Here is a 24,873-nt window from a genome sequence, read left to right as displayed (position 1 = left end):
ACATTTCTGGGGACAATAAACCACTTCCAGCTTGGGAGGATATTTTTGAGGGAAATCAAGAAATGTTTCCTGGAAGGGATGGCACCTCAGATGGGACTGGAAGGAGGAAGAGGCTTTCTAGAAGAGGAGAGATGGGGGCTAAGAAAACATAGGGTGAGTAGGAAATTGGATAGTATAGTTTGACTAGAGGACCAGGAAAATATTGGGGAGCTTTAGATGTCTAAAACCTGGAGGACAGGTGAGATAAGAACTGCTCAGACAGCCTGAGGAGTTTGGACCTCGGCCTATGGACAGTAGGGAGCTGTTCAGGATTTCTCAGAAAGGGAGTGAAATAAGAGTAAAGCAGGGATGTCTCACCGCCAGTAGCTCTTGAAGCTACCGGTCACATCCAACTTAGTGTGAGTGATAAAATACCCAATCCTAAGTAACAAGAATTTGGGGGGAGGGGGAGGAGGAGGGGTGAAGGGAATGAGGGGCACAGACATCTGGCCTGAAATCAGATATCTCTCCTGTCACAATTTGGGGCAGGATTACCTCTACTTTCCCTGCCATCTTGGGGACTTCTCAGTTTGAATTCAAGGGCTCCAGAGGGGACATAGCCAGCAGCTATGTCCGGGGAAAGTCACTTAGAAATGAGCAGAGGGAGGCATATTTGGGTTTCTGGCACTAAGTAATTCTACTTGAGCAGGTCAGGGCGGAACCCTGGGCGAAGCCTTGGAGGTGACGGGAGGAGGGGTCCCCAGGCTCCCCCTCTTGGAGCACTTAGAGGCTGGCGTTCAGCATTTCCGCAGGAACGGGCGGCAGAAGCAGACACTTCCGAAGAAGCGACAGTGGCACGTATCACACTTGTTGCAGCAGGAAATGGTCTGAGGCTGGCAGAAGGCCCCTGTGGCTGCACAGGTGGATGCAGATAACTTCACCACAGGTTTTTTCTGAGAAAAAGGAGGTAACCAATGACTTCGGAGTCCCCCGTTCTCTACCACAGTAAGCCTTGTGCTTACCTGCTCTTGGTTCCCTCAGTAGATATCCTCCCCACCACTTACTCCCACGATCCACCCCCTGAACCCCAACATTTCTGACTTAGCCTGGCCCCCATGGTGGTTTTTCCCAGGTAGCAGCCTCGGTCTTTGCTTTTATCTATCTATCTATCTATTTGTTTGTTTGTTTATTATATATTATTATCATTATATTTCCATAATGGGACTTTAAGATTTAGAGTGCTTCCCTTACAATGTCCAAATGAAGGAGGTATTTTGAAAAATGATTACACCCATTCTTGAACAGAGAGGTCAGGTAATTTGCTCAAGGTCAAACAGCTAAAAACAGTAGTCAGTAACATCTGTATGATTGTAATAAAATGTTATTATGCTGTAAGAAATGACAAGCAGGATGATTTCAGAAAAACCTGATGCATAGTGAAGAGAACAGAACCAGGAGAACCTATACTTAGTAATAGCAAAATCATTCAAGGAAGAATTGTGAATGATTTAGCTATTTTCAGAAATATAGTTATCCAAGACAATCCCTAAAACAATGATGAGGCATGTTTTCTGCCTCCAGAGAAAGAACAGATACAGTTCTTTGATTGAATCCAGACTAAACCATGCTATTTTTCTTTCATTTTTTTCAGGTCTTCTTTTACAAAATAACTAATATGTAAAAGCTTTATATAATTGCACTTGTATAATCTATATCTGATTGCTTACTCTTTCAGGGAGGGAAGAGGGGAAATGTAGAATTTATAACTCAAAACTTTAAATTAAATTTTTTTTTAAAATAGTGGGGGAGTTGGGAAGAATCATAGGCCATCAATTCTGAAAGTACCCTCTTGTATTATAGATTTGGAAACTGAAGCCTCCAAAATGGAACTCATACAAGAGGGGAGCAGAACCCAGGTTTTTTGATTCCAGCCTGAGGCAATTTATACTGTGCTACACTACCCTTGGGTTTTAATAGAAATCTCAAAATCTTCTTCCAAGGGAATGACTCATGGTGGACCAAGAGATCTATTAAGAGAAAGTGGTACTTTGGGGAGAAGAAGATATTTTGGTATGCCTGAATCTCTGAGGGTCTTGGAGATGTTCTCCTCAGGACCTGTGGTCTAAAGAAGTCATTAATAATAGGAGGAATCTGGACTTGATGAAAAAGGATCAAGATTTTCATCCTGCCTATATTATTCATTAGCTGTATGACCTTGGACAAGCTATATAAATTCTCTAGGCCTTAATTTCCCCATATGTAAAGTGAAGGGTTTAAATAAGGTGACCCCTGTCATAAGAGCTTTTAACTTCCTTTTTCTCCAATATTATTTTGGGATTGGCATGGCTATTTTATTTGTGAGGAAAGTCATAGTTGGGAAATCAGAATCAGTAGCCAACTGAAATTTTTCCTAAGACTCCTATTTAGTTCAATCATGATAAAAAACTCAAAGAGGATAAAAGAATTTATGATACCCATTCTGTGTTGTAAATCCCAGAAGCCTTGTTAGTGATTTTTTTGGGTAAACTAGATATGACTGATTTTCATCTTTAGTTATCCTTGGAATATAAGTCCCACAAGCATATCTTTGTGCTGTAAATCTTTACTTTCTTCTGTCAGGATCTACTTTATGTCTCTGATATAATTAGAACTATATAGATTCAGAAATCTTTGGGTCAGATTTTTATTTCTGATCCTATGTTAAAACATATAATAAACCTTGGTTTTGCTGTTCTGTATATATTGATAGGTATGATTGGCAGCAATATTTTTTTTAGTGAATCAAGATATTTCCATAATAATCTGTTACATATAAAAAGTTCAAGAGAAATAGTTTCTGGATAATTAATCATTTTATTAATCATACTAGCAGTTATTAATAAAAGAGGTCAATGGCACTCTCAATGCCAAAGACATCTTGTAGAATCCATTCAATGCCCTTGGGAGAGTTAACCAATCTGATTGGTTAACAGGTAATGAGAGAATGAATATTATAAGAGGTGGACTTATTCAAATGAGGGTGTAGGGAGACATGATTCTGATCCTTTAGTCTTTGTGAAAGAGATTTATCTATGTTCATGTTACCCTGTCTAGAGTAATCTAGATAAAAAGGAGTATTCACTTTTTCCCTGGATGGAAAGTTTGAGTAAAATACAATGGGCAATTTGTTTAAACTATAATGACTTTTATCCTTTGAAGAGATCTGAGTTTTCTCTCATATTATCAGCCCTTTTCTTCAGAGGCTGCCTGAAAAACCCAAAGAGGGCTGATTTCTGAATGGGGAAGTAGAAAAGGGAAAAAAACCTTAGTCCTAATTCAGTAGTTGGTTATTAATATAAGATAACCATTTCTCTCAATTCCTAATATCCTTTCCACCAATAAAGCAATGATATGTTTCTTGAGGGAGTGGAGAACTGCTACCACAGAAAGAATTCTGGAAAGAGCAAGTCATAAAAATTGGATAGGATTCTTGTTTAATGGCATTATAATTGTAAGCAAGTCAATCTTTCCAAGTCTCAGTTGTTTTCACCTGAAAAAATGTTGGTATTAATATTCCCACCCAACCTTCCCCACCCCATACTTCACCAGACAGTATGGGGGGGGGGGGTACAGACTATATACATATACACACATACATCAATCCATCATGCTATACACACACAAGTCAGTTCATCATGTTATAATATATATACACACACAAACACACACACACACACGTCAGTCCATCATGTTATTTTGAAGCAGGGGTGGACTCTTACCTCTCCCCCTCCCATCCCTCTTTCACCTCTGCTGAAGTCCCACCTACCTCGGAAGATTTCTTGGTTTCTATCTCTTTCCTGATGTTCTTCTTGGATTTTTTGTTCAGTGCTTTAAAGAAAACAAAATGAAGAGAAGATATGTCTGACTGGCAGGGCCAGGGATAGACTGTGGAAGGTGTGAGGAGGGGCAGTTAGTCACTGGGCATTAAGCATTGATGAATTGCTTACTTTAATAGACACAATAAATGTTTATTGATTGATTGATACTATGTGCCAGCCACTGCCCTTAACCGTGGGGTTTTAAGGAAAGGAAAAAGCCTAATTTCCTACTCTCAAGGAATTCACCTTCTAATGGAGGAGGCAACTTGCAGATAATTATGAAAATACAAGATATGGACAGTGTAAAGGGAGACTGTTTCAAAGAAGGCTTCTAGAGAATTCGGTATTTAATACCCATTAAAAGATGGGTAAGAATGCAACTGTCCCAGAGAAAGAGGTAGGATATTCTAGGCACAGAAAAAAGTGATCAAAGGAACAGAGTTTGGAGAGTACAGAATGTTTTTAGGACCTCAGATTAGTCTATAGTTTTTTTGAAGTGTAGAATTATAGTTTAAGAAACATGATGAAGATGGGATTTGAATATGTGTGTAAAACAATGGATTCCATCACCTTAAGCACTCAGCTATGGTGTTGTATGTCGGGGAGTATGGGGTGTTCAGGAAGGACTAGCATACCTGGTGTGAGGGCTTGCCAAGCCCTTTTCAGGGCTCCTCATCCACCTTTGGGTTCCACCTTTTATCCAGTTCTAGAAGCTCTGGCATGCATAATGGCCACACTCCTGGGAAACTGTCTTGGCAGATAGGCTAAATGAGGTTGAGAGTAACTAATAGGCCTCAAACCCATCAGTGAGTTAGGGGATGTCTATCTCAAGCATGTAAAGACTTCTTTTTCCAAACTATTTGCTCCAATGGTCAAAAGATGGCTGAAGCAGGAGATGTGCGGTGCTCAGAGCTTAGTCAGCTACCAAAGGTATCAAAGCAGCCAAGGTCATCCACTGCATTCCAAGCCATTGCCAGTGTCCTGACTTCTATCTTGCCATTGACTCAGGAAGAAAGAGAGGCTGATTACTTTGTGCAACTCTATTGCCCTTAAATCCCATTTACAAGCAAATCAGAACATCACCTGTGAGGTGATTGATACTCAAAAAATGAAGAATAAACACTAGAATGCTGTGGGGTGGAGGAAGATATTGTAACATATGGAAGAAGAATGAAAGGGTAGAGTGGTGGCATATTGTGGAGGGCCCCGAATGCCAGTCAGAGGACTTGGAGGTGGGGTTTTTTTTAATAACAATAGTTTTTTATTTTTCAAAATACAAACAAAAATACTTTTCAACATTCATCCTTGCAAAACCTTGTGTTTCAAATTTTTCTCTCTCCCTTCTCTTTTCCCTGATCCCCTAGACAGCAAGTAATCCAAAAGAGGTTAAACATGTGCAATTCTTCTAAACATGTTTCCATATTTATTATTCTGAACAAGAAAAGTCAGATCAAAAAGAAAAAAAAATGAGAAAGAAAAAAGCAAGCAAGCAAACCACAGCAATAAAGATGAAAATACTATGTTGTGCTCAAGATTCAGTCCCCATAATTCTCTCTCTGTATGAAGATGGCTCTCTCCATTACAACTCTATTGGAATTGGCTGGAATCACCTCATTGTTGAAAAGAGCCAAGGACTCTGAGTTTTATTTACTATCTGATAAGTAATAGGGAGCCATGGAAGATTTTTGTGGGAAGGTGAGGTGAATCTGTGATCTGGTTGGCACAAAGAATTCTGTTTTGGGAAATTCCCTCTACCAAAGCAGACCCAAGTAATTTCTCTACAATATTGTGAGTTGCCTGGGATGAAAGAGAAAAATTAAACCACTTGCTTAGGGATCACTGCTAGGATGTATCTATCAGTTGCAGCATTTTAAGCCAGGTTTTTTTGACTATAACAATTGCTATTTTCTACGTCTGCCACTAACAAATTTTGAGTCAGAGGAAGGGACAGCACTGTTTCTGTGATTAGAAATGTTGCAGAGCTCAGGACAACCAGGAGGTAGAAGGAAGAAGTGGAGTGGTTGTTAACATGTCATAGTTCTCTTAGCATGAAGAAAAGAAGGAGTCTGAGAAGAGGGAGAACTAAGAAGAGAAGAAGGGAGACTTGGAAAGGAATCTGAGGAGAGCTGGCCTTCACCCAGGCAAAGAATGGATCTCCAGAACGGAGATCCCAGAACAGGCAAAAGTCTTCATGAAGGGATTAGGGAGAAATGAACTCAGCATTCATTCTCTGTACTTGTGATTGCCTGATTTTTAATTAATCTAACCCCACAGCCTCCTTATTGTGGATACTAAAGGCTGTGTTTCTTGTGAGTCCCGTTAATAAATTATGATGAGTTTGCTGCCAGAAAATTATCTCCAGAATAGGAGCGGAATGGGAAACATAAGGGGAGAAGCTGAGTTTCCAAGTAATAGGAAGAAGCCTTCCTTCATGTTTGAACTGATTTTGGTAAGGGGATGATTGAATGAGAGTCCCTGATAACAAATGTAAATCCCACTCATTTCTCTCTTCCAGAATCCCTATATTCTTTCAAAGTATAGTTCAAAGCAAAGAATTCTCCCAGTTACTAGCGTATTCTCCTTCTTTAGATTATTTAGTATATACCTTGTATTTACTAACTTGTGTACATGTCTATCCTCCCTAGGAGAACTCCCTTTCTCCACAATATACAGAATAATATTTTGTTTTCCTAGTACATGTAAAGAGAGTTTTCAAGATTCACTTTCATAAGATTTTGAGTTCTAAATTTTTTCTACCTGCCTCCCTTCTCTCCTTCCCCAAGACAACAATCTGATATAAGCTATACATGTAGAATTATAGTAAACATATTTCTACATTAGTCATGTTGAGAAAGAAGAATCAGAATAAAAGGGAAAAAAAATCACAAGAAAGGAAAAAAAACCAAAGCAAAAATAAAAATAGTATGCTTTGATTTGCATTCTTATTCCAAAGTTCTTTCTCTGAATGTGAATGGTATTTTCTTGTCTTTTGAAATTGTCTTGGATCATTGTATTGCTGAGAAGAGCTAAATCTATCATGATTGAATATTACATAATGTTGTTGAATCTGTGTATAATGTTGTCCCGGTTCTGCTTACTTCATTTAGCTTCAGTTCATCTAAGTCCAGGTTTTTCTGAAATCTGCCTGCTCAACATTTCTTACTGTACAATAATATTCCATTACATTCATATACCACAACTTGTTCAGCCATTTCCCAATTGATGGAATCCTTTTAATTTTCACTTCACCACTACAAAAAGAACTCTTATAAATATTTTTCTACATGTGCAAATCTTTCCTTTTTTTATGATTTTTTTTGGATACAGATCTAATAGTGGTATTGCTGGATAAAAGTTTGATTGCCCTTTGAGCACAGCTCCACATTGCTCTCCAGAATGATTGGATCAGTTCACAACTCCATCAACAATGATTTAGTGTTCCAATTTCCCCATATCTTCTTCAACATTTATCATTTTCCTTTTCTGTCATATTAGTCAATCTAATAAGTATGAGGTGATACCTCAAAGTTGTTTTATTTTTAAGCAACTGCCAATAACTAATTTCTTCATCTGAAAACTGCCTATTCATATCCTTTGACCATTTATCAATTGGGGAATGACTTGGGAGAATGAGAGTTTCTTTGAAGAAGCTGATTTCATTTTTGCGACTGTATCTTTAGCACTTGTTGCAGTATCTGGATTTTTAATAATTACTTGTTGAACTGAGTACTAGGGACCTCTTAGTAGCAAACATGGGCCCATTTAAGCTCCAAGGTTGTAGGCACAATACACATTTTGTTTACCAGGCTATGTAGATGTGAGTACATGAAGAAGACTTGAATATCGTCTCTAGTCCTGAATTCATGGATGGATCCAAATTGGATTTCTAAGTAAGGTTGAGAGACCTAGATTGCCTCTATCCTTGACTCTAAGTTTCTAGACTTCAGTCCCTTGGCTGTAAAGAGGTACAATTTTTGTTGACTCCTCCACATCCCTCTCCCGACTCCTGCTCCCAACAATCAGGGATTCCCCCGGCTCCTGGGTGAGACCCCCAGCTATGAAGCATCAGGTTGGGGAAGAAGAGCACTGGAGTGGGCCCAGCTATTTTCACACCAGGCTCCCTAGCCTGAGGCTGGCATATCACCACCCAGGCCCCAGGTCCTCTATCTCTCTTGGTTTTGATGGAGAGACTCACTTCATGGCAGCTCTCCTAGAGCTGGGGACATGCAGCCCTCGCAGGAACCAGTACTTTTCTGAGCCACAGACAAACAGCTGTTTCTCCTCTGTGAAGTGTTTTGGGCTTTCCCTACTCTCCTCCTCTTGTCCCCCTCCTCCCAATGCTCTTCTACTATTTCACCATTCCCTTTCATCATTGAGAATGTTCCACTAGCCTGTCATTAATTCTTCTCTACCAATTCTCATGGAATGGGGGAAGAGAGGAAGAAAGAAGGAAAATACCCTGGATAGTATTCCCAACTCTGCTACTGATTGCTGTGTCTACTTTTGTTTTCTGCTTTGAGTTCTTAATATCACTTACTTACCCTTTCTTAGGGCAATGAATCCTTACCTGAGAAGTCAGAACCAGTGACCTGTCTAGTCCAAGGGTAGCTAGGGCAGCAAAAGGCAGCTAAGCTCAATAGCTAAAGTATTGGGCCTGGAGTTAGGAAAACCTGAGTTCAAATCCAGCTTTAGATACTTACTAGCTGTTTGAACTTTACCTCCACCCCTTAATCCACCAGAAAAGAAAATAGGAGACCACTCCAGTATCTTTGCCAAGAAAACCCCATGCCCAGTATTGGTGTGCTTTAGTCTTCATGGTCATGAAGAGTTGGACACAATTGAACACCAATAGGGCAGTGTCTCAGTAAATGGAGTGCCTGACTTGGAATTAGGGAGACTTAACTTGAATTCTGCCCAGGCATTTACTAACTGTACAATCTGGGCCAAGGTGTTTTCCCTTTCTTAGCCTTTCCTTACCTGTAAAATGGGGATAATAATAGTAACCACCTTATAGACAATTAGATGGTGCAGTACTGGCGGAGTACCAGACTCCGAGTCAGAAAGTTGTCCCATTGTTTCAGTTCTATCTGATTCTTCATGATCCCATTCAGGGTTTTTGGAGATACTGGAGTGGGTGGTCATTTCCTTCCCCAGCTCATTTTACAGATGAGGAAACTGAGGCAAACACGATTAAGTGACTTGTCCAGGATCACAGCTACTAAGTGTCTGAGACCAGATTTTGAACTCAGAAAGATGAGACTTCCCGACTCCAGTCATTTAGCTGCCCCAGAGTCAGGAAGAATTTTCAAATCCAGCCTCAGACACTTACTAGTGGTATGACTCTGGGCAAGTCACTTATCCTTGTTTGCTTCAGTTTCTTCAATTGTAAAATGGAGATTATTTTATATATATATATGTATATACATATATATAATTATTATTATAGCATCTCCTTCCCAGAGTTGTTGCGAAGAACAAATAATATATGTAAAATGTTTTGTAAGCCTTAAGGCTTCTAATAATTGTTAACTATTATTATTCTATACCTTGAAAGACAAAGCTTGGGTCAAGCAGCTGTCTTAAAGAATCTCTTAAAATCTATTTCCCTTGAATGTCTACATGCTGAAAGATGAGTTGGCTATCAACTTCCATAAGCATATAGGCTCTGGTCAGAGCATCATAGATTTATAACCAAGAGGGAACCTTATATGTCATCATCATCCAACCTTCTTATTTTACAAATGAAGAAACTGAGGTTTAGGAAGTAAAATTATTTGCCCACAGTCACACAAATATGCTGAACTGGGAAAGTTATGTGGGAGAAGAAGGAGAAGACTGTTTCATTGGCTTATTTCCCTAATATATAGCAATAGTGACCTCAGAGTAATTCAATATAATAACTTCTGGACTTGTACATAACAAATAGTAAGCCCCTTTTGTGTGCAAAGTACTATTCTAAGTGTTGAGGAAGGTACAAAATTTATTTTTTTCCAAGAAAACAAAAAAAAAATTCTCACTCTTTTTCTTTTGATAACAGCTTTCTATTTTCAAAATACATGCAAAGATAGTTTTCAACATTCACTCTTGCAAAACCTTGTACTTCAAAATTTTCTCCCTCCCTTCTCCCCACTCCCTCTCCTAGACAGCAAGTAGTCTAAAAGAGGTTAAACATGTGCAGTTCTTCTAAATATGTTTTCACATTTATCATTTTGCACAAGAAAAATCAGATCAAAAAGGAAAAGAAAATGAGAAAGAAAACAAAAAGGAAGCAAACAACGACAGAGGTGAAAATACTATGTTGTGATCCACATTCAGTCTCCCCAGTCCCCTTTCTGGTTGTAGATGGCGCTCTAAGATAATAAGTTTAGATAAGCTAATACTTTCCCAAACTGGAAAGCAGGCTGAGAAAAGTTAGGCAAGGGCCAACATTTCATACCTTATACAAAGATGAGATACAGATGGATATATGACAAGGTATAAAAAGTTACACAATAAACAAATTAGAGGAACAAGGAACCTTTTACAACTCTGGAGAGGGAAAGTTTTCATAATCAAATAAGGAATAGAGAGGATCACAGGGGACAATTTTAATTACATAAAATTAGAAAGTTTTTTTCACAAATAAAACCAATGCAATTTAAGATAGAAGGAAAAAATCTTTGCAGAATTTCTTTGATTAAAATTCTCATACAAACACATATATGTGTGTATATATATATATATATATGCATATATATATATACACCCATATATACACATATGTAAATAGATACGTATGTGATATATGGATATATGATATTTAAGGAATTGAGATTCAATTTCATAGGAATAAAGGTCATTTCTTAATGGATAAATGGTCAAAGGAGATGAAGAGGCAGGTCTCAAAGGACAATATCTAAGCCATCTACAATTCTATGAAGAAAATGCTCCAAAATACTGATAGAGATACATGAAGTAAAAGAATTCTGAATTACTACCTCACATCCATAAAATTGACAAAGATGACAAAAATGAAAAATAGCAATTGCTGGAGGGTCTGCAGGATGGACTGTTGATGGATATGTGAATTTGGTCAGGCCAGTCTGGAAAGTAATTTGGAAAGTCACTCATCTGACCTGGAAATACTACTAAGTTTATACTCTAGGGAGATCAAGAAAAGAAAAAAGAAACTATAAATAAATTATTTATGTCAGCTCTTTTTGTTATAGAAAATTAGAAACAAAGGAAGATGCCTATCAAATTGGGAAATGACTGAACAAATTATGATATTTGAATATAACAATATTATGCTATAAGAAATAATAAAAGCAGACCAGAAAAACATAGGAAAACTTCTGTATGAGTTGATAAAGAGTTAAGTGAACATTGATTGCACAGGTACCCTGCCAAGTGTTTTTACAAGCATTGTTTTATTTGATCTTTGTTAACAATTCTGGAAGGTAAGTGGCATTATTATCTCCACTTTATTGTTTAAGAAACTAAGGGGCTAAGTGACTTGACCTGGTTTACACAGACATTCTAAGGCTGGATTTGAACTCAGGTTTTTCCTGACTTTAGTCTAACTGCTGGACTAGCTAGCTGTCTCTATAGAGAGACAAAATGAGGTACCCAGATGTCTCCACAGCTGCTTAGATAGAGAGATAGATGACATCCTTATCACATTATCAGATGCCATAAAGCTGGGAAGGACAGCTAATCCAACGATGAATAGAGCCAGGATACAAAAATATGAAAGATCAAAAATTTTTATTGTTCAGTCATTTCCGACTCTTCATGAACCCATATGGGTTTTCTTGGAAGGGATACTGGAGTGGTTTATCACTTTCCTCTCCAATTCATCTTACAGAGGAGGAAACTGAGACAGAAGAGATCAAATGACTTGCCCAGGGTCACACAGCTAGTAAATGTCTGAGACTGGATTTGAACTCAGCTTTCCCAGACTCCAAACCCAGTGCTCTATCCATCTACCAGCAGCTTGCCCATCAAAAAACTGGACTACTCTAATAAGATAAAATTTATCTAAGAAGAGATAATCTTAGAAAACCTGGATTCAAGAAATCTGTTTCATAAATATAAATGAGGGAGGCACAACTAGGGAGAAGTCTGAAAAGACCTGGAGATTTTAATGGATTGCCAGCACAACAATGTCATTTGGCAACCCCCCTTCCAAAGGTTGAAAAAAGAAACTAAGCTACAGCAAGGGGCATAGTCAAACCCCAGCTGGAGTATTGTGTTAGGTTCCAGTCATCAATTTTAGTTTCTGCCATAATATTTTCTAATTTTCCCAGCAATTTTTGTCAAATAGTGATTTCTCGTCCCAGAAGCTGGAATCTTTGGGCTTGTCAAACACTAGATTGCTATAGTCATTGACTTTTGTGTCTTGCAGTCACCAATTTTAGAAAGGACATTGATATATTGTAGAGCATCTTCTTAAACTTTTTCTGCTTGTGACCCGTTTTCGCCTGAGAAATTTTTATGTGACCCTGGGTATATAGTTATATAAAATAGGTATACAAATGAAACATTTACAGATAAATTATAATTTCATGCTCCCCATATTGAGTTACAGGACCCCATTGGGGTCATGAGCCAAAGTTTAAGAAGCTTTGATCTAGAGAAAAGTTGAGTCCTGGACTTTGAGATCATATAGATAAAGAATAGAGAACTAAGCCTGGGATCAGGGAGATGAATTCAGATTCAGTCCCAGACATGTTAGTTGTGTTATTTTAGGCAAGTCACTTAAATCTGCCTCAGTTTCCTCAGTTGTAAAATAGGGATTATAATAGCATGTGAAAATTAAATGAAATAAAACTTGTAAAATGCATACTAAGCTTTGGTTCCTGGCACATAGAAGGCATTTAATAAATGCTTGTTCCTTTCTCCCTTGGTTAAAAGAGATAGGGGTGTTTTGCCTAGAAAAGAGATGGCTCAGGGTGGTTATTATACCTATCTTCAAATATTTGAAAGGTTGTTATATGGAAGAGTTGTTTGCTTGACTGCAGAAGGCAGAACTTGGAGCAATCTATGGAAATTATCAGACAAATTTAGGTTTGATGTAAGGAAAAACTTTCTAACAATGATAACTCTTCAAAAATGAAATGAGTGACCTCAAATGAGGTAAGGAGTAGGTTCCTATTTATTGGAAGTCTTTAAGCAAAAGTTGTATGACCACTTGTAAGATTGTTTTGGAGGCATGGCTCATACAGGATTCCCTGAGCTTGTTTTTAACCTTGGAATTCTGCACTTTTCAGATTGTGGACAATAGATGCCACTGAAAGACTGAAAGAATGGAACAAGCCAACAGACTAACTTTTTAGTCAGAGAAGGAAATAGTGTTAATCCTCAGGTTAAGATATCTTGCAAATTTGTACTCACAACTAGGAGGAATGAGTAAATGAGTAGAACCCTAAGGAATTGGATATGTATAGAATAAACAGTAAGAAATCTAAGAAAAGAGAAGAGAGTTCAGGAGGAGGCAGCCTGGCAGGTTGATTTAAGTTTTACTTAAAATTAATCAATGAAACATATATTGAGTATCTACTCAGTTTACTCTTCTGGAAAATGAGGATAACCTTTATAATTCCTAATAATTCTAAATTTATCTGATCCTATATGTTAGGGCACAAGATCAAGCATATAGGGAATTAAATATAATCAGTCAATAAACTTTTACTAAGTGTTGTTCTCTGCTTTTGGAGACTGCAGTCTAGTTAGGGAGACAAAACAAACACACAAGAAACATTAAAAAAAAAAATTACAAGACTCTGTAATTAGAGTTAAATTTCAGGATCTCATCACCTCTTATTTGGACTTTTGTTAACAGCTTTCTAATTAGTGTCCTGGCTTCCAATCTCTGGGCAGCTACTGTTGCGGTGGTTAGAACACTACACCTTGGAGTCAGAAAGACCTGCAACCAAGTCCCGCCTCAGCCACTTACTAATTGTATGACTCTGGGCAACTCACTTAACCCTATTTGCCTTAGTTTTCTTGTCTGTAAAATGAGCTGGAGAAGAAAATGGAAATTCACTCCAACATTTCTACCAAGAAGGCCCCAAATGGACACAACTGAACAATAGCAACAACAACTTCCATTCTCCTCTCTCATCGATTCATCCTTAATGTAGATTAGCCTTTATGTAGTTTATGGAGATTAAGATTATCTTCATAAAGAATAAATCATCTCATCTATCCAAGAAATTTCAATGACTTCTTATTGCCTTTATGTATGTAATCTTTGAATTGGCACTTAAAGCCCTTCACAACCTGACAACAGTCAACCTTTTCAGGCTTTTAGAATATTATTCCCCTTCGCTTTCTCTTAAATTCCAGCCAAGTCTAGTTATCAATCTCAGCACTTCACCTGTATCACCATCCCTTATTTCTAGAGTACATTCCCTGCTAATTTCTGTCTTTTAGAAACTCCAACTTCCGTCAAGACTCTGTACACAGTCCATACCTTATTGGAATCCTTTCCTAATCTCCTCAGTTGACAGTTTTTGCTCTCAGCTCCTCCTTATACCTATAAGTATAGATAAACACATGCATATACTTAACTGTTTACAGGGTGTGCCTCTTGTTTTGAATAAAATTTTATTAAAATTTTTACTTTTTCTCCCAATTACATGTAAGAACAATTTTTAATATTCAGTTTTTAAGTTCCAAATTGAGTTCCAAATTCTCTTTTTTCTTTCTTCTCTTTCCCCTTCCTGAGATGGTAGATGGTAAGTAATTTGACATAGATTATGTATATGCAATCATGCAAATATATATACATATATTAGTCATGTTGTGAAAGAAAATACAGACCAAAAAAGCCCCACAAAAAAATAAAGTGAAAAATAGTATGCTTTGTTTTGCCTTCAGACTCCATTAGTTCTTTCTTTAGGTATGGATAGCATTTTTCATTATGAATCCTTTAGAAATGTGTCTTAGCTCATTGTATTGCTGAGAATAGCTAAGTCATTCACAGTCGGTCATCATGCAATATTGCTGTTACAGTGTTATTCTGGTTCTGCTCACTTCACTTTACATCAGTTCATGTAAGTCATTCCAGGTTTTTTTGGAATCAGCCTGTTTGAGGGGCAGCTAGATAGTGCAGCGGTTAGAGCACCAGCCCTGACATCAGGAGGACCTGAGTTCAAATGTGCTCTCAGACACTTAACACTTCCTACCTGTGTGACCTGGGCAAGTCATTTAACCCCCATTGCTTCAGCCAAAAAAAGAAAAAAAGAAATCAACTTGTTTGTAATTGCTTCTAGCACAGTAATATTCCATTACAGTTATATACCACAACTTGGCTTTTCTCAACAATGCAATGATTCAAGACAATTCCAATAAACTTGGGATAGAAAATGCCACCTTCATTCAGAGAGAGAATTGTAGAGACTAAATGTGGATCAAAGCATGGTATTTTCACTTTTTTTTGTTTCTTTGCTTTTTCTTTCTCGTGGATTTTTCCTTTTGCTCTGATTTTTCTTGTACAACATGTCAAATATAGAAATATGTTTAAAAGTAGATACCCATCGATTGGAGAATGGCTAAGCAATTTGTGGAACATGAGCATGATGGAATATTACTGCCTTATAAGAAACAATGAATCTGAAGAGTATCGCTAAATGTGGAAAGAACAAATGCAAACGAGAACTAAGCAAGACCAGGAAAAAATATACACTATAAAAAAATTGACTACAAGATGGTAAATGGAAAGAGCAAAAAAGACAGAATTGAATACTATATAATTTTACTGACCAAGTTTGTCCCTAATAAAGAGAAGAAAAAATATATCACCCTTCCTTCTTTGTAGAGGTGGGGAATTTACTAAATGCTTTTTCATCCATTCATTCAAGGGTCGAGAACACTGTCAAATAGTGTACAAAATTGATAGTTTTGCTAAACCACTTTTTTTTTCCTCCTCTTTTCTCCTTTTTTTGTATTCTTTGTTGAGGGAATGGGTCTCTGGGTAGAAGAGTGATATAAATAAATAGTGATATAAAAACTATGATCTCATAATATCAATTTTTTTTAAAAAAAAAAAGAAAACTCTTCAGGAGAAAAGAATGTAAGCCCCTGGAAGTCAGAAACTAGGTTTGTTTTTGTTTTTTTTCCCCCCTGAGGCAATCGGGGTTAAGTGACTTGCCCAGGGTCACACAGCTATAGAAACTAGTTTTTAATTTTGTTTTTTGTATCTAAGGTGCCTAGCAAAATGCCTTGTCAATGGTAGGTGCTTAATAATGGCTTGTTGGAACAGGGTGTATTAGATTAGATACTGCTGTAGAACACTGTAGGAATTCAAAGTAGGGGGAAATCAAAGAGAATTGTAATATTCAAGAAAGACATCATGGAGGCAGTAGAACTTGTGCAGCCTGGATCCTGAAGGATGAGGAAAGTTTCAATAAGAAAGGGATGGGGGAAGGACACTTCAGAAGGTTATTTAAGTCAGCAATGTCTAATTCAAATAGAAAATTCCAAAAAAAGGTACCACTAAACTATATATAAGGATTTCTTTGTGTAGCATATTGACTAAGAAAATGGCAAATTAACATTATCTGTGTTCTATTATATTTTTAAGTGATATTTTGGTTCCATCCCTAACCTTTTGAGGTTGACACCATGCCCTCCTAAAAATTCATTCATTAAGTGCCTACTATGGGCACTTTGCCCCTCCAGAGTCTTTAATGACCTAGACTGAGCTTGGGGTTGGATGGGCTAATAGTCTCACGCAGGTCAATTTTAAAGTCATGTTTATACCATTAGCTCTGCCATTCCATTCCAGTTCTTTTGCTCTGTTCCCCAAATTCTGTTTCCTCCAGGCTTTTTTCTTTTATGTGTCTTTTCTCATTTCTTCTTATTCCTTTAATGTTCCAGGCTACTCTCTCCTCAGGGTCCTTGGATTGTTTGTATGTACTTTGAAGGATGCTCCTTGCTCCCTAACATACTGACAAAACTAATTACTTTTACATCTGGGCACTTGTGGCAAGATATAAACAGTTGGAACGAATTACCAGAGTCTCTATGTAATTTTCATTACTTCAATCAACTCCACTTAGCTCATTTTGAGGAACATAATCTTTTCTTTGGGAAGTCAAGTTTGTCCTATGGGCAACATTTGATATGGCTGGACTCTATGGGCCTCAATTTCCTTCCAGTTCTGGATTTGAACCCATAAGGCCCATAGAAAGTGGGGCAATGGATGAATCAGGAAGGCCTGAATTCAAATCTGGCTTCAGATTCTTATTGGCTGTCTGATCTTAGGCAAATCATTTATCCTCTATTTTTCCCAGATTTTTCAAATGTAAAATGGAGATTATGAGGATCAAATGAGGTGATATTTGTAAAGTGCTTAACACAGTGCATGGTATGTAGTTGGTGGTTTATAAATGTTTACTTCCTTTTTTAAAAAAAACTTTTTTTCTTTCTTCCTATGAGCTTGAGTCAAGCAAGGCAGCTGTAGGTCTCAGAGTTGGGGGAGAGGTGGTGCGTCATTGTGGCAGGGGAAAGGAGGCCAAATTGGTCTACATTTTTATAGTTCTTCAGGGCTTACAAAAACTTCCTTACCAGAGGTAAGAAGTATAAGTATTATCCCATTTATAGCAGAGGAAATTGAGAATGGGAAAGTGACTTACTTGCCCAAGGTTACCCAATCAGCATTTAGAACTCATTTCTTTTTTTACTGAGAATATCATTGCTCCCTTTCACAAAAGTAAAAAGAGGATTCTCTTCCTGGTCTCCTTTCTGGGCAGAATTAAGAAGCTACTTTTAGTGCTTCTGAGTGTGATGAGTAGAAAGACTAAGCTGGTGTTCTTAATGATGAGTAGAAAGACTAAGCTGGTGTTCTTAGTGTTGAGTAGAAAGACTAAGCTGGTGTTCTTAGGAAGCAGGCATCTCTTAGGTGAAAGAAGAAAAAAGTATCTAGGCTTTGGGAACTTGGCCACAGATAAAAGGTTCCAACTTGGGGGAGGATACTCCCTCCCCTGGGAGATTTCCCAAGTTCCAACCCAGGCAGGGTACAGCTTGATAAGTTTGCTTCTGTAGTGTAGCGTAATGAAGTAGTATGACCTTGGGATCGCATGATAGAGGGGCATTTCCTCCAACTTCAGAGTAGGCAGTTATCTTCTGACTGCTTCCTTTCTGCTATGAAAATACTTTTAATTGGTTGCTTAGCTGAAAATCCATGAATAGAATAAAGGGGCAAGAAGAATCCTAAGGACATCTGCTGCTCAGAAGTCAGAGGGAACTTCCATCATGCAATCCCAAGGGATTGCTATAATGGTAAGAGTACTGGACTTGAATCGAAGGCCTGACTCTGACTCTTATTCTTTGTGTACTCTTGTACAAGATCCTTTGCCTCTCTAAGTATCGGTTTCTCCATTTGTAAAATGGAAACAATTTGTGCTTAACTCACAATGTTATCATAAATGGAGAACTAGAAGGTAGAGACCTTAGTCATCTAATTCCCTCACTGGCTCCAGAGTCAGTGGATCTGGGTTCAAATCTCTCTTCAGACAAATAATACTCTATTTCTGGTTTTCTTTCATGATAGCTTTTTTCCTTGCTGCTTCCCATATCTAGAATGCTCTCCTTCCAGTTACTGGTTTCCTTCAAGGTAGCTCAAATCCTACCTTCCACAGGAGGCCTTTTCTGGTCCCATGAGCTATAAGTACCTTCTCCTTTGAGATTTACCTTCAGTTTGCATTATTTACCACATAGGAACATAGTTGCTTGCATGTTTTTCTCCTTCTGGCAGGTGATGCAGTAGATTGAATCCTGGAGTCAGGAAAATCTACGTTCAAATGCCACCTCAGATACCTACTGGTTGTGTGACCCTGGGCAAGTAATTTAACCTGTATCTACCTCATTTTCCTCAAATGTAAAATGGGGATAATAATAGCACCTACTTTCTAGGGTTTTTGTAAGGATCAAATGAGATAATGGTTATAAGGTGCTTTGCATAGTACCTGGACAGAGCTGGTACTTTATAAGTGCTTACTAATCATATTGTTGTGGACGATGATGACATTGTCCCATGTGACTACTCTGGTCAGGCGTCATCTGCTGCTCTGGATTCTAATACAATTTTAATTCTATTTTATTGATGTATCTTCTTATCCATATGTGAGTGGAGAGACACAGTGAAATGATGTCTGGACAACAGAGCCAGGAAACCTGGGGGCAAGCCCCATCTCTGACACATGCTGGCTTGATGATCTTAGACAAGCCATTGACCTCTCAGTACTCTAGCCAGCTCTCTAAACTATCCATTCCAGATGTGCTAAATTGTTTTTGTAAAGGGAGTTAACCACTGGGAACTTTCAGCTTCAATCGAATCATAAGTTTGGTCTGTATCCCTATAAAAGTGAGTAATCCTTTGGGATACAAGGAGTTGGGAAAGAGGCTAGAAGCTCATTGGAGTGGGAGTTCAAACCATGCGAAATTTCTGTGTCATTATAATTATTCATGTGAGAATGACATATGTGTGTAGATGTCCACACATGATGTAGCATGTCATAGTGCATAAAGAGCAAAACTTGAAGCCAGAAAGACCAGAATTCAAGTCCTACCTTAGACATATATGAGCTACATGACCCTGGTTAAGTCAATCAATCTCTCAATGTACATCTTTTTTTTTCCCCCATGATCATCAAATAAATTTTTTAGGGACAAAACTGTTTTACAACCTTCAAATTTAAGCAAGCTCACCCAGCACCTACAGGAAATCTTGCTATCAAGTGAACCCTGAGATCTGATTGAACCTCTAAGTTAGTTTACTTATTGTATTACTAAAGCTACTAGACTAGAAGTGAAAAAAATTACTCTGGAAGATTAGGAAACAAGCAGTGTCATTCATACACTTTGGAATACTGAAAGAATCTTGAATCTCTATTATGGTCTTGCATTAGTAGAGGGAGTTTTCTTACTTGGAATTTCCCATAGCAATGAAATTACAAATATAAGCCCTATTTCTATAGCTTTTCATATCTGTATAAAGAATCTTAGGTTTAAATATTAAAAGGAAAAGCTGGGGGACCATGGAACCCAGTCAGAGAGAAAGTAGGATTGAATGGTGAAAAAAGGAATGACCAAAGCTAGATATAGAGAATCCTCAGAGAGAGAGAATAGTGACAAAATGTCTTCTGCCTTGTTCAGTACATATGCAGATATGATACTGTGCTCTGAACAGCACATTTTAGGAAGAATATTAATAATTGAAAAGCCCCACAAATAGAGAATCACAAAATGTCAGAACTGGAATGGTTCCTAAAGATAATCTATTCTGACCCTCTTCTCATCCTTATTTTACAAGAGGAGAAAATGAAACCAAGAGAAAGGGGAAATACTAGTGAGAAAGTCAATCCTTAATTCTTGGTCCTCTGATTCCCAGGTCAAGGCTCTTTTTATTATACTGCCTCATCTGTGCAACCTTTCCCTTTCTACCTATTCCCCAATCTAATATCTCTCATAAGAACTACCAATTTGTATCTCCAGAGGGTAATGACTATTGCTCTCTTCAGGGTGTTAGAGGTGATCTCAAAATGTCTAGTACTGTTGCTCCTGTATGCTTCCCCATTGATTATCAGCCTGTAGACTGTTAGGAAAGGGTATTTTCTAAGATTGCAGAATAAGAACACTGATATAAAGGACAAGCCCCATAGAAATCTGGGCACGCTTTCCCATTAATTTATACAGAATCAGTGGGGAGAATGGGAATAAAGTTAGAAAACAAAACCCACAGATGCTACCACTAGTCACTGCTGCTTTGGGGGCCACTGCTTCTGATCTCAAATGCCAGTAGGACCTCTGATGACTCTCCCAAATTCACACAAATGCCAACAGGAGCAGGGGTGGGGCTGGGGTGAGGAGGTGAAAGACAAACTCATCATTTGCACCCCAAATAACTCTCTCTGGGCTTGGCTGAAGTTACTCCATTACTAGACTGGTTTGCTGTTAAAGTATGTGATTTCAAACTGACTTGCTATGCCTTCTGGGCTCATATTGGACTGAACAGCCACATTCGACCCCAACTGGACTCCAACATCATGATGTTATTGGTCTTCTTTGAATATGAAGTATTTACAGTAATTGGGATGGGGGTTAAAACTCCTCCTTTATACTTGATGATAATGTTGATGATCTGAGGTCAGATTTGAACTCATGATGAGTTTTCCTGACTCCAGTCCTGGCACACTATATCACCTAAGTGTCCAGGATTGTTGTCAGGGGAGGATTTGATAAACATTAAGGTATTATAGAAAGGTGATACTATTATTTTCGTCATCATCATCATCATCATCATCATCAATATAACTAGAGTTGGTAGGAACCTCTGAAGACATCTAATGATAATTTCTTCCTTTTGAAACTTGAAGAACTAGACAAGGTGAAGTGACTTGCCCATGGTCACACAGATAGTAACTGACAATTCTTGGGATTCGAACCCAAATTCTCTGAACCCAAATGTTCTTATCAGCTGTAGAAATAGCCTGATCTAGTATATAGAGCTCAGATCTTGGAGAAAGGGAGACGTGGGTTCAATTCCCCATTCTTACCACCGCTTGAGCGATCCCAGGGAACGGTCTTGGGGTCACATAGCTGTGAAGTGTTTGTTGTGTCTAAGTCTGGATTTGAACTCAGGCCCTTCTGACCCCAGACTCTATCCACTACGCCATCTAGCTGGCCCTCAGTTTCTTTAAAATGCAGAGGTTGGAATTCATAGATTCTGAGATTCTTTCCAGTTTTAAATTTATAATCCCATGATTCACCCTGGGGAAAATAAAAACAACCTCAACAAATAAAAAGGAAATTGAATTTGTAATGACCATTGTTTTCAATGCTTCATCCACAGACATTTGTGCCAGGAACCCTCCTTTTGCTAGAGCCAAAGCTCGAAACCTCATGCTACAGGAATCCCTGGAAACTGGAAACCAAAAGTGACATTCCCCAGACCGCTTAAAAGGAAAAAAATCGGACTGACTAATCAGAGAGCAATTGCTACTTCGGAGGCAGCCTTCATTAGTGAAGGTGCCTCTTGAGGAATTAGAAGTGTCTGTAATGCTTGGGGATAGGCTGATACATCTAGACGGAAGATAGTAGAAAAGTGCCCTTCCATCACATGCTTTAACTTGAATGAAACTAAAGGCATCGTGGCACTACCCTGAGCCTGGGACAGGAGTGAGGAAGAAGAGGACTCTTGAAAGTGGGGAAAAAAAGACGCCACTTATTCATTCTTGAGGCAAAGTCAAGTCCCTGCTGCTGAAGCCCCCAGCCTCATTAGCAGCTCTGAAGACCTCAGTCCCTCTGTTGGTTGGAGGAAGGCTAGATAGTGGCTCAGCAGCAAGTTAGAAGAGAAAGAGCAACAAGAAGAGGAGAAAGTTTTTTCAAACATCTTTTGATCTATGGTACTGGAGAAATCCCTGGGGGTCTGTGGTAGGGAACGGAATCCATTCTAGCAGTATATCAGCAGGACACTGAGCTAAGTAAGTGCTCTGTTCCCTATCTCCCAGCCTTCCAAGAGAGCTGGTCAAAGAGGCAGAATCTAGTTTTACTATTGGAAGAGAAACCCCTCCCCCCTCTCTCTTTCTCTCTCTCTGTTTTCCTTTCTCCCTTCCCTCCCTCCCTCCCTTCTCTGTCTCTGTCTCTCTGTCTCTGTCTCTCTCTGTCTCTGTTTATTTCTGTCCATCTGTTTCTATCCCGTCTGTTTCCATGACTGTCTCTAACTTTGCCTTTGTCTTTTTTCTGTGTATCTCTATGTTTATATCTTTGTCTATTTCTGTCTTTCTCTCTGTGTTTCTCTATTTTTGTCACTGTTTCCTTCTCTTTCTTACTTCTTTTCCTTCTTTCTTTTTTCTCTCTGTCCCATTTTTCTTCTCTCCCTCCCTCCCCTTTTTTTCTTTCTCTCTCCCTCCTTCCTTCCCTCCCTCCTTTCTTCCTTTTCCTTCTTCCTTTCCTTCCTTCCTTCTTCCCTTCCTTCCTCTTCCTTCCTTCCTTTCTTCCTTTCATCCTTCCCTCCCTCTCTCTTTTCCTTCCTTTCTCCCTTCCTTCCTCCTTCCTTTCTTACTTTCCTCTTTCCTTCTTTCCCTCCTTTGCTCCTCTCCTTCCTTTCTTCACTCCTTCCTTCCCTTCTTCCCATCATCCTTCCTTTTTCCCTCCTTCCTTCCCTCCCTCCCTCCCTTCCTTCCTTCCTTCCTTCCTTCCTTCCTTCCTTTCTTCCTTCCTTCTTTCCTGTCTTTTTCTCTGTGTTTCTGTCTCTTTCTCATCACAAGCCAAAACTAGATGGGAACCTCAGAAGAGCAAAGAAGACAGGAGACAAAGGACAGGGAATAAGATAAAGGACAGGGGACAGGGTCTTTCCTGAAGCAGATAAAACAAAAGAAGGGAATAGTTTCCCTCCTACTTACAGTACCAAGGACTATATCACTCTCTGGACTTCCGGCCTGCAGGAACTTTGCTGCTTCTTCCCTGTCTCGGTGGCTGTGATCCAAGCTACAGTTTGGGGCTAGAGCTGGGAACTTTCTCAGAGACCCCCCCAGCTTGTTGTAAGCTATCTTCCCCTCCCTCTTTTTCCTCTATTTCTCTCCCTTCTCTCCTCCCTCCCCAGCAAAACTCTGGTCTCCCATAGTTAGCCTGATGGCCACAAGTCGTGTGGTTTAGCCAGGCTTTGGAGATGAATTGGTGTTGACCAACTCGGGACACTGGTGGGTTTTGACGGAAGTGGTTTCAATGGGTCCTCCCCTACCCCAATGTCATCATTGTGGGTTTTTTGGAATCAAGTCTGACACAGAATGGATGCAACCTTCATTCTCCTGAGAAATTAGCCTAGAAAAACCAAGGCTGTAGAGCCCAGCCTGGCTGGGAAATACAGACTAGGCATCAGGCAGCAAATTTGCTGAAATTGGCTGTGGCTGATTTGTAAAATTTCTTTGGGGACTTTCAGTAGTGGCTCATAATGTATATATTTCAGTTGCAAACTTTGCTAGTGGGCAAACCAGCAAACAGACAGAAGGGCATTTCTGAATAAGGTATGCTTTTTTTTTTTTTTTTTTTTTTGCTTAGAGTTACATAGCTAGTAAGTGTCTGAGGGTATATTTGAACTCAGGTTCTCTTGACAAACCCAGAGCTCTACCCACTGCACAACCTACGTGCTCCATAAGATATACTTTTTTTTTTTTTTTTTTTGCTAAGGCATTTGGGGTTAAGTGACTTGTCCCAGGTCACACAGTTAGGAAGTGTCTGAGGCCAGATTGGAACTCAGGTCCTCCTGACTTCAGGGCTGGTGCTCTATCCACTGTACCATCTAGCTGCCCCCATAAAATATATATTTTTAAGAAACCATAGCCCAGTCATGGGTCTCTTGGCATCATGTGTAATATTTCACATATGTATGTGTATATATAGTTCAACTTGTTTGTGTAACCCTTGTTTCAAATGAATCATCCTCCCCAGCTTCCTATGCTTGGTACACATACTTTGTATATTTGGGTACTTCATAATCCTCAGCTATGGTTTCTATATCATTTCTTAGAAACTTGCGTTATCCATGACTTTTATGGAAATGTTTTGCATAACTTCACTGATTTCTTTTTTTCTAAATAATAGCTTTTTATTTTCAAAACACATGCAATGATAGTTTTCAACATTCAGCCTTGTAAAACTGTGTTCCAAATTTTTCTCTTTCCCTTCCACCTCCCTTAGACAACAAATAATCCCATATATGTTAAACATGTGCAATTCTTCAACATATATTACATGTGATTTCTAAATGGGGGATGGAGGTGGGGATAAGGAGAGACTCTGGAATTCAAGTTTTAAATGAAAAAAAAAAAAAGGAAACATGTTATCCCAGGCTACTCAGTTTCCCTTTCTTTACAGATACATCCAGTTGCCAAATCTTGTTTCTATCTTTACAATATCCAACCCTTTCATTTTCCTCATAAGGTAACCACTTTACTATGTGGTGGCCACCATATATTATGACACAGTGTCTGGTACATAGAAGGCGCTTAAGAAATATTTACTGAGGGGCAGCTAGATGGCACAGTGGATA

At 38.7% G+C, this 24,873-nt stretch overlaps 1 long non-coding RNA gene across 1 annotated transcript; it reads right to left on the bottom strand.

The window, feature by feature from the left end:
• Nucleotides 1–844: 844 nt before the first annotated feature.
• On the bottom strand, nucleotides 845–23,503 carry LOC116421699. Its single transcript, XR_004232188.1, has 3 exons — nucleotides 23,228–23,503; nucleotides 3,785–3,846; nucleotides 845–932 (listed from the first exon to the last, which is right to left on the bottom strand). It is a non-coding gene; the product is annotated as an uncharacterized LOC116421699 (long non-coding RNA).
• Between the last annotated feature and the right edge of the window lie 1,370 nt (nucleotides 23,504–24,873).

The sequence above is a fragment of the Sarcophilus harrisii genome, chromosome 2 (assembly GCF_902635505.1).
Source record: "Sarcophilus harrisii chromosome 2, mSarHar1.11, whole genome shotgun sequence".
Lineage (NCBI taxonomy): Eukaryota > Metazoa > Chordata > Mammalia > Dasyuromorphia > Dasyuridae > Sarcophilus > Sarcophilus harrisii.
Note: the sequence above shows the minus strand (reverse complement) of the source record. Positions and strands in the feature narration are given on the sequence as shown.